The 14,712-nt window shown below is 43.8% G+C and overlaps 1 long non-coding RNA gene across 3 annotated transcripts in view; it reads right to left on the reverse strand.

The window, feature by feature from the left end:
- LOC147272622 (uncharacterized) overlaps positions 1-14,712 on the reverse strand; it is a 66,142-nt gene that overhangs the window by 10,004 nt on the left and 41,426 nt on the right. The window contains exons 4-5 of one of the 3 annotated variants that reach the window (XR_015115917.1): positions 10,109-10,250; positions 9,800-9,968 (exon numbers count right to left, since the gene is read on the reverse strand). The exons of the other annotated variants lie outside the window; for them this stretch is intronic. This is a non-coding gene — a long non-coding RNA (uncharacterized LOC147272622). Of the gene's footprint in view, positions 1-9,799; positions 9,969-10,108; positions 10,251-14,712 lie in introns of those variants that run through there. 3 annotated transcript variants of the gene reach the window in all.

Genomic DNA, 14,712 nt, shown 5'->3' on the forward strand with positions numbered 1-14,712 from the left:
CAAAACGTATACGACGGCTTGTTGAGGCTTGAGCTGCTATACGCCAACAGAAAATGGAGTGTGTGTGTAAACTCTAATGTTCATGACGTGGCGTCTTTTGATGCCGCTCTTTCCAGAATTAGCCTGACCATTGCTAGCTTATATCTCAGTGACCTGCTCAAAACTTGCATGGTAGCACAGTTCAGATCTCCAGTTCCGGAAGATTTTCCGCTTCTTCTAGTGATGTTTTTGTAACAGAAAAGAAAACATGAGGAAATCTCACCGTGAACACAACAACACAGTCCCTCCTGCACACTCCCCTGTGATGAAGCCATTCCTCCAGACCAAACTCCATTTAGTAAATCCCTTATTTTACTGAGGCCGTGTCTGACATGCTGTTTGGTTTTGAGGTTTCCAGAAGGGCCAAGCAGCAGCAGCTCAGCCTGAATTGAGCCAATTATTTGTTGTCGTTGCCTTGTCGATGCTAATTGAGACGATAAGACGCATTGCAGCTTTTTCTAGTGCGGAGAAGATGCTACTGACGGCTGTGCTACAGAAATTAGCAAAAAAGTAAAACTAACTGCTCAGATATAGATGTCGAAGGGGATAAACACCCTCAGGTGACGACATCATCAAATCTTTAGTGTAAAGTCAACCCACAATTGAAATTTTAGAAAAAAAACAAAAAAACCTCGCTCAGTTTTGAGAATTACAATGACAAATGTAGCTTAGCGAATTCACTGCTAAACTAGCGGTAGCGTTTAGCACAAAACAACAAGTGTGTGAAAATGGAACAGATCCCAGCAACACGAACAAGTAAGATGATATTACTGTCACAGTTCTGATGTGATAAAGTATTTTAATAACGCCGTGATTTGCTGATAACGCCGCTCCACTGGTTCATCTCGACTGAGAACGTGGCAGCTGCTGGCATTACATATTCATTGGGAGTCAATTAAGTCTGTGAATCATTTAGCAGAATGAACACTATGTATGTGATATCTGTTTAATTACTTGTTCTATGTGCGGATGCCATTTGGTCCCTCTGACTGTTACTTATTTATTTCATTCTCGTCTTTTTTGCCATCAAGAGGACGGGGGAGGGGGAGAGGAGGATGAACCCGGCGTTTGGGATTCCGCTCTTAGAGTAGATCGCCTCTTCCTCCTCTCTTTTCTGCCTCTCTTTGCCCGGCTCTCGCTCACGAAGCTCTGCAACGTGCCACCGACACGTGCTAGCGGCCACCTCACACCACAGACTGGAACCTTGACCTCGAAACACCCCCCCGCAATCCCGCTCTGTCCCTGCTTCCTCTTCAACTCCCTCCGACCTAAACTGCCCCACTTACACCTCCCTGCTTCCTCTTTTCTTCCCCCCGCCGTCCTCTTCCATCCCTTATTTTCCTAGTCAGAACGCATCCTTCGTTCTCCAGCACCGGGAAGCCGTCGTGCCTGTGACTGGAATTCCTCATTACGATGGCGAATGTGACAAATCAACATCCCTCCCACCTCCAATGAGATTGTGTTTCAAGGTGTTGGAGCTTGTGATTTGTTTCTTCTTCTTCTTTCTTTTTTTTTAACATGCAGTTTCTGTCTGCTGTAGTAGTTTCCTCTGAGGAAACACACACGCTCACGGATGTGACACATGGAGGGGGGCTAAAAAAAAGAGACTGAGAGTCTTAATTCGCCGGTGCAAAAGGAGCTTGTTTGCTGCTTTTGGCTGCAATTAAACATTTAATTAAATTCAACAATGCATGCGTCAGCATTTTAAACAACCGCTAATTTCCAATGCGGGGCCTTTAAAATCAGATATGTATGTAAAAATGGAGCATAAGCACAGCAAACAGACTTAACGCAATAAATACACGCGTAATTGCTGCCTTGGTGCATTTTTTTCTTGAGTTACACACATTTCCAGATGTTCCACTGATCAACTGCATTGCAATGTATTCATTATTGAAGAATCCTCAGCTAAAGTGTCTCAAAAGTTGCTCTGTGTTGAGTAAAACTGGTACATTGGCAGTTTTTCTTTGCTAATCATGCAAGTTTTGAACGCTCGCGCTGCTAAAACTCTTCGTGGCAAGACTTTAATAATGCGATAGAACCGGAATGAACCAGTTCCGCGTCCGGTTATCGCTGAGTTGGGCTCCATTTGGGTTCAAGATGTTAGGAAAAAAAACACTTTGTCTTAGTCTTTCAATCGTGTTAATCTTTCTGTCTGTGTAAACAGCAGCTACAGATCCGTCACACTTGCTTGTATAAAAGACTTTTTAGCTTCAGTCTGTGACCGTCTTGTCTACATCCAGCATCACTTGTGATTTTTATATTCCGCACCCAAAGAGAAACAGTTCACTTGCTTCCGTTTTATAATTTTGGGATAGAATCGGTTGAGGGAAATAACGACATGATCCTCTGAATACCTGTAAAACTTTTTCCTTTTGGACATTTTTCTTTCTGATATCTGCAAAATGTCCTTGAACGTGGCAGAAACCAGACATGCTGCTGATTAAATCTCTCTTTCTGTCTCTCTCTTCCCAATTGATGAGTCAAGTGTGTGTGTGTGTGTGCGCGCGCGCGCGCTACCCCAAAACGTGGCCTAGTTTCATCCCAACAAACACCGCACCTTAACTCAGCAACGCTACAACACCCAAACCTCAGACTGAATTAAAGATGCATGCCAAGTGGTGCACTTCGCCTGTCACGTATCTGAGCATATTTCCCTGATTGCTCGGTGAGATATCAGCTCACAGCTCCCTTTTATTTTGATTTTATTTTTTTATTATCATGTTTTTTTTTTAACTTCTCCTTTTTGCAGCTTAAGCTGGCTGGCAGTCGGCCTGCGCACACTAACGCTTGCAAAAACACACTCGGATTCAAACAGCAACACCAAAAACTGCACGCGCGCACTTCTAAAGAGCTGCAGGAAGGCACAGGCCGATCACATCATGCAAATCACTGTCGCTTGTTGGGACGTGCGTGGCATCAGAAAAGAAAAGGAGGGTATGGGTGTGTGTGTGTGTGTGTGTGTGTGTGTCTGTGGGGGGCAAAGACACAGGACTTAGCAGCATGTTTTTCAAAGGTTTTTGTGTTCCTGACCCCCACCAGTGCTCTTCACGCTTGCCCGGCCGTAGTGACAGTTGTGTGACATGCCGTCGGACACAGTATAGGTCAACAAGATAAGCATATGGCCTCCGGGATAAGAGAAGAGGCAAACGTGGATGTCAACCTGCATGTGCTGGTATCACCTTAAACCCCCCCCAAACACACACACACACACACACACACACACACACACACATACACACACACACACACACACTCTCTCTCGGCTGGTCACCGGCTACAGGTGGTGAGCAAGGTGACACGGCATCTTGTTGTCTAAACAGGAGCCAGCCATATGCCCGCACTTCTGTGAAAAGCTGGTTTTCCCTGTTAGGTAAACATATGTCGGCGCCAAAAGTTAGCAGTACGTCGGCGGACTTGTTGACTTTATTGTCAGCGTTTGCCGCCTTCGTCGCCGGACATCTGGGAGGGCGACTGCGAAATTTACGCCATCTTTGTTGATCCCGCAGCTAAATACGAGACGAGTGAAGTTTCAAAAGAAACTCAAACAACACGCAGGCTTGTTTTTAATGGACGCTTTTCATTTCCGTTTAGTAGGAAGAGCCTCCATCTGAAAGGATTTAGATATCAACGGCGCTCCTCCGTGAGTGAAACAGTAAAAAACGCCATCTGCTCCTACAACATCAAAAGGCAGTCAAGCTTAGGCTGCTAATTTATCCCGAAAAATTGGCCCGGCAATCTGGGAATTATAATCACGTCATTTCTCCTGCATTGCAGCATTTTCCTCAAGTGAGTGATGGTGCTTCAACTTCTAAACAGCACGAACAGATCTTAAAAATGTCTGTCACACACACACACACACACACACACACACACACCCCTCTGGTTAAAAAAAAAAAAAAGGTGAGGTTAGGTTGAGCTGGACTTATTTTTTGCATGACAGATAATTTGCATGAGTTTGTTTCAAGTTGATTGACACCAAAATGTACTTTTAATCCAAAATGATGTAAAAAAAAAAAAAGTAATAAAGTGTAAATGTAGCAGCAGCGGCGGCGGGGGTGGGGGTTTAAGATGTTTTCCGAAAACTAAGTAACAACGGTGTGAAAATACTGCATTGCAAGTTAAATCATGCTGGAAAGAACATATGTTGAAGTTAATTAGTGAAAATATTAGCAGCAAGTACCGGTTAAAGTTTGAAAAGCAGCACAGAAGAGAGCACCGGAGGGTCAGGAGATGATAATAGTGAGGGGGCAGGGGACAAAACCATCTGGTACACACTTTGCTGCAGTTTTTTTTAGACTTTTGCTTTAATCTTTCAAAACTTTTTCTTTAATCTCTAGTCACAAAGATCTGATACACGTTTTCTGCAGTTTTTAGACTCTTTAATCTCTGGAAACTCTTTGATCTCAAGAGACAAAGATCCCGTTCACATTTTGATGAGTTTTTCCTTTAATCCGATGAGACGTTTTCTTTGATCTCGAGGAACAAAGATACACATCATATCCCCCTCAACCACAAGTGCACAACTAACATGAGAGAACGCGCGGCAGCTTTTTTTTTTTTTTTTAACACACTGCCCTTTGTTAGCGTTAAATCCTCACCTGTAAATTCAATGAACTTAAATCAAGTTAAACTGGGTTCATCTGGCAGGTTTGGTTGCCGTCCCAGTCTGGTGAAGGTCGCCTGTGCACTCTTGACAAATTCATGCACTAAAATTTGCATAGAAGATGCACAGATTGCTCCCTCGTTTCCCCATGCGTGGCTGTGGATTTACACAGATTACAATAACATGGGAATAAACTGCAAATCTGTGTGCGCGGATGAGTAATCCAAGTACACATTTGGACAGTGGAAGAACTATGATATATATATATATATATATATATATACACACACACACACACACACACACACACAGCGTGAATAAGCAGTTCCTGGATTAGATTATGATTGTAAAATTTGACTTAAAATTGCTGCAGCATAGCAAGCCTGGGTAGTGGTGTGTGAGTGGTGGTGGTGGGGGGGGGGGGGGGGGGCACCAGCTCCAGGCTTGTTAAGAGATACAAGGTATGTTTGGACACACTCCAGGGTCCCATGTGCACTCAGTGAGGAGAATCTGCTTTCGCGTGCGCGCACACACCTTGTGATGTGACACGAATCCGCCGCTGAACCTTGACGTGCAACCGTCAGGACCTGCAGAATAGGATGAACAAAAAAAGATGGGGGGGGGGGGGCACACAAGTGAAATAACCTCCCCCCCCATTCTATGTTTTGTCTTTTTTCAGTCGCGTTTGCGTTTGGCAGGGTGCTAGCAGGACTCGGAATCAGCCCAGGGGAGGCGGGGGGGGGGGGGGGGGCTTGGAAGACGCTTGGTTGCAGGATCCCACCAGATGCTGGAGTTGTTCACCCATCAAGCATGAAATTCCGTCTGCAGGGAGTTGATTTATAATTTTACTCTTACTGCTAGAGGCAGGAGGGGGTGGTGAGAGATATGGGTGGAGGTGGACATGGAAATCCATGTTTTGTTTTCCATGCCAGCATATTCCTGAGTCGGGGGGTGGGGGGGGGGGGTGTTGACGGACTCTTACAGGTCTTTATTCAGAGGGATTAGCATCAACCCACTGTTCCCTGCAGTTCCTGACCTGTGGTGGCTTCTTTTCATCAACAACAACAACTCTGCTTTCAGTGACAACTACGAGGACATCCATCCAACTTCTACCGGTGGCGTTCAGGTTTCAAAAGCTGACTCTACATCGTCAGTTTGAACCCGGCTGAACTTCCAGTGTTAGTCAGACCTCTTTTTCACTGCTAATTCTATTTATACGTTGGCCTAATTAGACAGGCAGCCCACTCGCTGGCCAAACCTCCGCTGATATGCAAGTCAATAAGAAGCTCGGTTCAGTCAGTCAGAGTGAAATCGCAGCAGGTTCCCACCTCACACTGTGTATCTTAATGTGTGCAGAGAAGCCAGAAGGGTGTGTGTGGGGGTGTGTGTGTGAGGGGGTGTGTTTGTTGAGCAGGGGGGTGTTATAATCTCTGCCATCACTTTGATGCTGCTGATACGAGGCTTGATAAATAATTCTAAATTGATTAAATAGTTTTTTTGGAGGGTGTGTGTGTGTGTGTGTGTGTGTGGGGGGGTATTTCAGGTCCTTTGAACCTGTGTATTCAGGTCACGAAATATTGCAACCAAAATGAAATCAAATAGTGTAATACTGCCACAATCCATCTATTCAGTTGTCTACAACTGCAAAATCTGTGAAAGTATAATAATACACATTACAAATATTGCGATCATGTACATTTTTCACGTGGTCTCTCTTTCCTGGTCGAGGCAGATGGCCGCAGACACGGGACTTTGACGAACTAACTGTTGTCGCGGCTGTAATTATAGAGTGTATTGAAATTCAAAAAGTACTTGGTAGAACTTTTTGGCACGATAACAATAAAACTGACGACCCTTTCCGTGTACATCGCACGTATGAGGCACACATTTCTACATCTCAGCCGTGTAAATTCCTGCCACATGACACTTGTTTTGTATTTTTAAATGTATTTTGTCTGTTTTATTGTTCTCCATGTTGACACATTTCTAGTCTTAACTGGGAGCACTTATTTTCATTTTTTTTCCCTTTCAAATACGACCAACAGCGACCCAGACACTGGAATTTCCCGCAGAAACGAAAGCCTCACAATCAAAAATGGCTGGTCTGAGAATCAAAACCGTCTCTTACACGTCTCCTGTTAATGTTTGCGTTGCATTCGTTCACCTCCCACAGGGTTTAAAATGATCCCGCGTGTCATCCCTTTGCCCTCAGGCTGGACTAACTCACTCCTGAGCCCCTCTCTAAATCATCATCATGACACTTGATTGGCTCTTTCCCTTTCGATGTGGTTCAGTTGACCTTGGCGAGGCGGAATAATAGGAAGGAAAAAAAACAACAACTCCGCAAAGACACGATTTAAAGTTAATCCATCAGAGTTCTCCGGCTAAAGTTGCTCATGATCGGTCTTGATATTTGTTGGCAAGAAACCTTTGCTTAACAAATTTTGACCTCCTCCAGGCCATTTTTTTGTTCCGTCCGCCGCCGCCTCGTCGTAGAAATAGACTTTTCTAACCTCCATTTATCGTTTATTAAGCTTCACCCAGTTTCTTTTCCTTGAAATCACCGCAAAGTCACGTGGGGTTTTGCTACTTGCTTCCGAGGAATTCCTCTGGAGTAGCGGAGGATTCTTTGTCCTGCTTGAGGATATCTTCGACGGGAATAATGGATGGAGGGGAACGTTTCTCCGGCTGCCTCTCGTCTATTATTTCATCCTGTGTGACGCCCCTGACCTGGCGCTGTGCGGTTCTACGCTGCGTGATTCTCGTGCGCGGGCTTCTTCATCTCGACCTACTTCAACTGCGTCCAGTTTCAAACGTCTCACTCCCAGCTCACAACTTCTTTGGATGATGTGTCTGATGATGAAATGATGATTTACAATTACACAATTTTCCTCAATCACTGCTTTGTTCCTTTTTTTGTGTGTATTTTGTCAACCTACGGAGCCCCGGCAAGGCCATAAACAGGGAAAGTCAATTTTGTGGCCACAAGATATCCAACCGACACTTTGATTAATTTGTGTTGCAAGTTTTTCAGGGGATTTTCTTTTTCTCCATTTTCTGCCTGATACTCGATAAAGTCCCTCGCAGCCGACAGGGAATTTAAGACACAACTTAGATGATTTATTAGATGGTTTTAAAAGTTACTTTGCCTTTCGTCCGTAGTTTACCAGGAAATGAAAGTTTAAAAATTATCCAAAAAACCCTATCAACTCAAAATAAATGATTAAAACAGCAACCTTAAACACGTTCATTGATTGACTCATGACTCATTACACAATAAAGGAAATGTAGCTATTAGCTAAATATTAGCATTGTTTTATTCAGATACGCATTAGCTAAACCGAAGGGCGACGCCACAAAATCACATAAACAATAAAATTTCAGGATCAAAACATACAAAAACTACAGAAATTTAGTACAATGACGTGTCATAATTTTGATAAGCGCTAGCATCGTTAGCCTTCGCAATATTTGTAACTGAAACATTGATTTAAGCAGCATTAGCGTAGCAATTGGCTGTTCCAAATCACTGAGGCTGCGTTGGAATTGCCAAGTGGCAACCTACGTCCTCCTGCTACGACCTACCGCTACAGCCTACTCCTACAACCTTAATACAGCGGTACCATTCAGACACCCTGGAAGATTGGTGGTGAAGCACGACCTCTGCTGGCAGAGCACAGATACCGCAAATAGGTAGACGGTACCAACGAAAGCCCCACCTGCTGGCCTGGCTGTCGCACTGCACTCCACTCTGAGCGCACCTTTCACTCATTCTCTATTATGAATCACATTAACGCGCCTGTAAAGGTGTGTTCACAAGTGTGTCATCAACAATGACTATAAATGTTGGTGTTGCATAAGAATGGGAGACTGTTGGTGGCGCAAACTTGGCTTGCGCGTCCACAAGTTTTTAGGGGACGAAGAAGAAGTCCGCGGTGCATTGTGGGCCATAGGTAGCTCCGTAGGATGCACCCGAACCGACCTACAATGTGGGCATGTTTAGGCTGGAATTTAGGTTGCGAAGTAGGTCGCTACTCGTGCCAGTTGTGGTTTCGGACAGCGTACGACCTACGATCCGACCTACTTGGCAATTCAGACGCAGCCAGAGTCTTTTCTTTGTCTCTGCAGATTCTTTTGAGTGATACATTCTACTTCCTTTTCCTCTTCCTCCAACTTCCTGATTGAGCCACTTCCTTTATATACCAGAATAAAAGCCACTGTTGAAATTGAATTTGACAGCACATTTTGAGAGAGAGTCACACCTCTTGGCCATGAAAAAAAAAGAAAAGATGATCTAACAGCCAGAAATTAATCAAATTGTGGGCAGAAGTCGATCTCATGGCCTCAAATATTAAAACCACACTCTATGTTTCAATACAAGTGTAGGAGAGAAAATTAAACCATTTCAAAAGGAAGGCCAGTAAACGGGTCAAGAGGTTAAACACACTCAATACGCAGGCTGTAAGCGTGCTATGATCCCTCCAAATCTACTGTTTGACCAGCTGGTCTCACGCCGCGAGATGCCACACATATGTCAAACACAACTGTTCGATAAGAAGCCCAAAGCCTGTGCTATACATACTAAACAGATCCATAAAGAGCTGGACTGAGGGAGCCAAGGTAAAGGCTGCTCAAGCTCCACCGTGCGACGAGATGTCATTGTTTTTACGGAGGAAGAACTGCTCGCAGCCTCGGAGCCTCCCGCTGATGGATTATTAGCATCGAATCTACTGCAGCCTAGGTTTTCCTCCCCGTTTATCATTCCACGATCTCGCTCTGAAATTAATTCATTTCCATATTAATCCTTTTCTATTGCACGTCGTTTATACCCCCGCTGTTGGGGTTTTTTGTTTTTTTGATTATCAACTAGAATGTACATGAGTGATGCTGCAGGCTGTGCAGAGTAAAAGAAGAACGAAACGTGATTTAATTTGCAAAAAATAGTCATTTTCTGACTGTAAAGAACTGATAGAAATCCTGCCTTCGACATGCAGCTGTAAATATTAAGCGTTGCTGCTTTTATTGCATTGCCTGTTTTTTTTCTTACGACGCTTAAAAAAAAAAGAAAAAAGATACAGGACTGATATTTCGCCTTAAAAATTATTTTTCTCTTTGTTTTGCATTTTGAGAATAACATTGACATGTTAAGGTGAAAGTTAACACTTTAAAAATAAAATGAAAATTCACCTTTTTTCCCCTCAAGGTTCAGATTCTATTCAACATTGGTTAATTCACATCCAGGAGAACTTTTCTCCGCTAACATTCCAACATTCCTTGTCTGACGCTTTCGGCGAGGTGCTACGAAGAACCCGACTTCTTGGCACTGGGAAAAAATAAAAAAATAAATATTATAAGCATAATCAGCGTGAAACCTTTCACTTTCATGGGAAAGAATTGACAAGACGATCACTCTGCAAACTTTTTAAGTGAGTTTAACTTTCTGTACAGAGGAAATAACCTCACCGAGGTATGCAAAAGAGCGTCTCTCCGTCCCGCCAAGTCGTCCCCGACATTTACTCGGGGACAGACTCAGCGGGTGGCTGACGTCTCCGGGGGCCGAGGAGTGGCAGGGGCCAGCACCTTCGCTACAGGTGCAGATGATCGGCTTGAAAAAAAGAAAAAAAAAAAAGTACAAAAAAATGAAAAAGGGAGACGTCGAAGCTCATCTTTATTCACACAGCAAAGCACTTGGATGTTAAGAAGCTCCGAGAAAGACGCCGCAAAAGTGAAGAAGGTGAGAATAACCTTTAAAAAAAAAAAGTTTTCTTTGAATTATTAATTTTTATGATCATCTATTCACCGTGGGAGATTAAGAATGATGGAATCTCCCCCCCCCCCCCAAGTATGCCACCACCTCTCACGTCTTCAAATATTGCATGTTTAAATTTTGCATCTTTATCAGCCGTTTAAGCCGTGCGTGCCTCATCCTCATTCACCGAAAAAAGAAGAAAAAAACACAACCGATGGCAGGAGGAAACAGGGAATAACATATTATCTAAGCTGGTGCTCGGAGAACTAAGCTGCTGACTTCAGTAATGCCGGGTATGGATATTATGCATGCATTCACACACACACACACACACACACACACACACACACACACACACACACACGGATCAGGAGCCTCTTTGATTCATCAGATCTGGAGAGCCTGTACTTTATTCCCCAACATCGGTAAAACGGGCACCTGCTGTGATTAATGCGCGGGATGAGAGAAAGAAATCTCCAACGGTTAAAAGGTCAAGAAACGGCAATGAATGGTTCAGAGGTTTTTTTGGGTTTTTTTTGGCGTTAAGTGTCGGTATTTTACTTTGGGTAAATCTGGGATTGTGTAAAAGATGCTTTTTTCATGCAAGAAGGGGAAACATCCACCACGTGGATGATTAAAAAATAGAAAATTTGAACCCTGCAAGGAGGAAAGATGCCGCTAATAGCAAGCTAACGGTCTCGAACAGGCTTCAGGATCCAGAGCTCACTTTTCTACCACATTACCAGCTACAACAAACCCAAATTCTGAATTGATTGGGTGCAAAATGCGTGTTTTGTTGGAAAATTCAATTTTTCTTCATGAGGAACCTGATAGGAAATGACGGGGGGAAAAAAAGCTAAGCTGTCCTTTTTTGCACCTTTGTTCGTTTTCAAGTGAAAAATTCTGGATTCGCCCCTTTTTGTGAGATTTGAAATGAGTGAGGTGTGAAACTGAATGCATTTTCTAATCAACCAAACACATTCACGCGTTGTTGTGCTTGTGTGTCCATCTTTGAGTACGTGTCCACAGGTGGGTCCATGGGCGGGGCTTCAGTAGTGTCAGCTGATGATTGGCTCCTGCTCAACCCCAGACTTCCCTACCAGTCGTGTCCGGGGCCTCCGATCAGACTCTCCGGTTCCCTCTACTGTTTTCCTCCAGTTTCATTTCTTTCAGAGAGTTTTCTTCCAAATAGGGATTAGTCAGCACTTTTTTTCTTTTTTTGCAAAACAGTTTTTTTTTTTTTTTGCTTGTTCCTTGCCTGGGTTCACCCCGGCGCTGTTGCCTCTGTTTTATTGCTCACCATTGAACTGGGGGATAATCAACTTCACTGTGTTGAGAAATAGGCGTCTCAGGCGGCCGGCACGCTCCTACACACTTCGACGGGAGCGTAACAAAGGGCCTAATGTTTAAGAGTTGCTTATGCGTCGACTTTACAGCTGCCAAATGCCTGGGAATATAAAGCTGTAACCGTCCGATTGATGCAATGCAGCAACTGCGTTCTTGCATAGCAGCTACTTGAAAGACTGGTGGATATTACTTGCAGGCTCCACTGTTATATTTATGAGTGAGGGTCATTATCACGGCGGTAACGTCCATGAGCATCAGTCATGAGGGCAGACGGCTAAAAGTGAACCCGAGACGTGATCACTAGAAAACCCCCTGGGGTATCAAAGCGAGCCGAGCCTGGAGGTAGACGGTTGGGGCGATGAAGGAGAGCAAATAAAAAATGCAGCAGCACGACGAGGCATCAACACGACTGTACAAACCTCGGCAGAGCAGCCAATTAAAGGGGAGCTTTGGTGAGAGCTTTACTTCAGGTGTGTGGGTTTACTTCAGGTTTCTTCCCCTTCACCGGTTGGGAGGAGAGAATTTTGAGGTGACGCAGAGAAGTGGCGAGCAAATGAGCAGGCTGATCTTCTCCAACACTTCAGCGCTTATAAGCGATGGATTTGGGAAAGATATGAAGTGAATTTTTAAATCGGGGGAGGCTGGACCGACTCTTTTTGGATCCTTTGAAGCAATTCTGGTAGAATTGTGTCCATTTCTTTCAGCAAATAATTAGTTTTGAGTAGCACAGGAAAGTTGAAGGGCCTCATGCACAGCAGGTCTGGGCCATCCTGCTGCATTAGTGTTTATTTTGCAGTAAAACACAGTATCTTCCCAGTAAAGTAACGTCAAACATGCCCGTCTCCATGCACACCTTTACAGAGAGAGAGAAACAAGAGGACCAGGTGAGAAACGGCACCGGTTCTCTGTTGGAGATCGCTAAGCTGACATGTTACATCAATTGCTGTAAGCGTTAAAATTAATGCAACAAAACAACTACCAGCGATGCTGAGCACAGACAACATCATGTTTGTATTTATTTTTTCAGTCTACAGCATTTTTATGGAGAGCAACAGTTCAGTTTGGATCTAATGGTCCAAAACTACTCGTCGTGACTTTGCAACGAAAATTCAAGATCAGAAAATATAAAACTTTACAGTTAAAAGCTCCCCAAAACAAATAAAAACGCACACATATAAAAGGAAAATGACAGTATAACATGAACAAAGGCGGTTCTTGATGAAGTTTTCTCACATTAAAGCAACAACTTAGTTTTTGTCGCCACAGGTGAGTTTCAGGCTAAGACGCTAAGCTAACAAGTATGAGCGGCAGGAAGTTCATCTGGAGAGCTACCAGAAGCTGTGAGTTGACACGTGGCAACGCACAAATGGAAAAGACTGACAACCTCGAGGTTTTTTTCCCGCTCCACAAACACTGAACGATATTAATAAAGAACAGGGGGCGCTGGTGAGAACCACTCCCGCTTCTGACCTAAGCTAGCACGCCAAAAACAACCGGTTGTCAATAAGGGCCTCTGAGACCTGGAGTGGTGAGTTTTGCTTGCGCACAATTACACACAGACACAACCCCAAGTTAGAGACGATATCACACACACACACACACACACACACACACACACACACACTTAAGTACAGGATGGACAAGGAACATGTTTTAGCTTCCACGCTTGCTAACCTTGAGATTTCAAAATAAACAATGCTAGAAGCCTCAGTTAGCATGTGACCGGAACGTATCACACGCCGTAAAGATTCAAAACGATTCATTTGTTCATTTTCACCTCCTTTATGGACGCATTTCCACCGCCAGAAGCATCGCCGGCTACTCCCAGCACATCTGAGCAGGACTTCAGGTCGGTCTCCAACCTAAGACCAGATTTTAATAGGTCACCTTCAGAAAGGTCAGCGCATGATTCAAATGGATGTTTAACCTCTGCACATGAGTCTGACCTTTACCACGTTGCTCACAAATGAGCCATGTAGAAACAAATGTCTCCCATATTTCTATCCGCACTTTATTTTTAATCAGAAAGAAAGGTTGCACGGACCGTCTTTACGCTGATAATTCAGTGCAACTGTGTCACTTGGCCCCCTTAGTTAACAAGACGTGACTTATTCTGTCTGATCCATCGAGGCCAGGACGCGACAAATCAACTAAGAAGCTAGAAAACAAAGTAGGTATGCAGACTTGCCTTTGGAATATTTTACAAGAAGAAGTTTTATCAGCTCCATAACTTTTTGAAGTCTGGGCTGTGAGGGCAGAGATTAGCACTCTAGAATATAAAAAGCATGATAGCAGCTGTAATACTGCAGTGACGGACCTTGAGAGAATGAGAAGTATGAGAGAGGAATACATATCAAACTGTTAAAATGTTGTTTTCTTTTGGAGGAACTCCACCGGTTCAAGGACGAGTCAAATATCAATAAGCTCTTCGGGCCTTTAACCTCCGACCCTGAAGCTCGTTGACTTATTGTGCTGTCAAGGGTTAACGCCACAGTGATTTTTTTTTTTCTTTTCTGGAACAATAGAGGTTCTTGACTGGAATTACGGCTTGAGCAAGTCTTCAAACAATGATGGGAGCAAATCCAAAGTGGCAGATGTGCCAGGAGATCTTCACAAACACTGGAAGCGGCTTATCAAGCACCAATTTCAGGCATCGAATACTTTTAACATTGTCGTATTTTCTCGGGATTATTCAGAGCGTTTCAAGTAGGCTCCTGAAGGATTTCTCAATGACATAGTAAGAGGACATTTTAGATTTTTGGGGTTGCGTGTAATGATGATAGGAACTGTTTAGAACCAAAAATATCATCTGCACCAGAGCAAACTTTACTTTTTCTGCAGTGGGCCGCACCTCTATGTTTAAGCAGCAGATAATTAACTATTGATTAAACCGTTTGAAGGCCTTGTTTTTGATGAAAAGTAACATTTTTAGAGTCTGGAACTTTAAGGGCCCATCTTTTATTGCCGCATT

The sequence above is a fragment of the Aulostomus chinensis genome, chromosome 1 (assembly GCF_037954235.1).
Source record: "Aulostomus chinensis isolate RoL2024-O1b breed Wild chromosome 1, RoL_Achi_v1.0, whole genome shotgun sequence".
Classification (NCBI taxonomy): domain Eukaryota; kingdom Metazoa; phylum Chordata; class Actinopteri; order Syngnathiformes; family Aulostomidae; genus Aulostomus; species Aulostomus chinensis.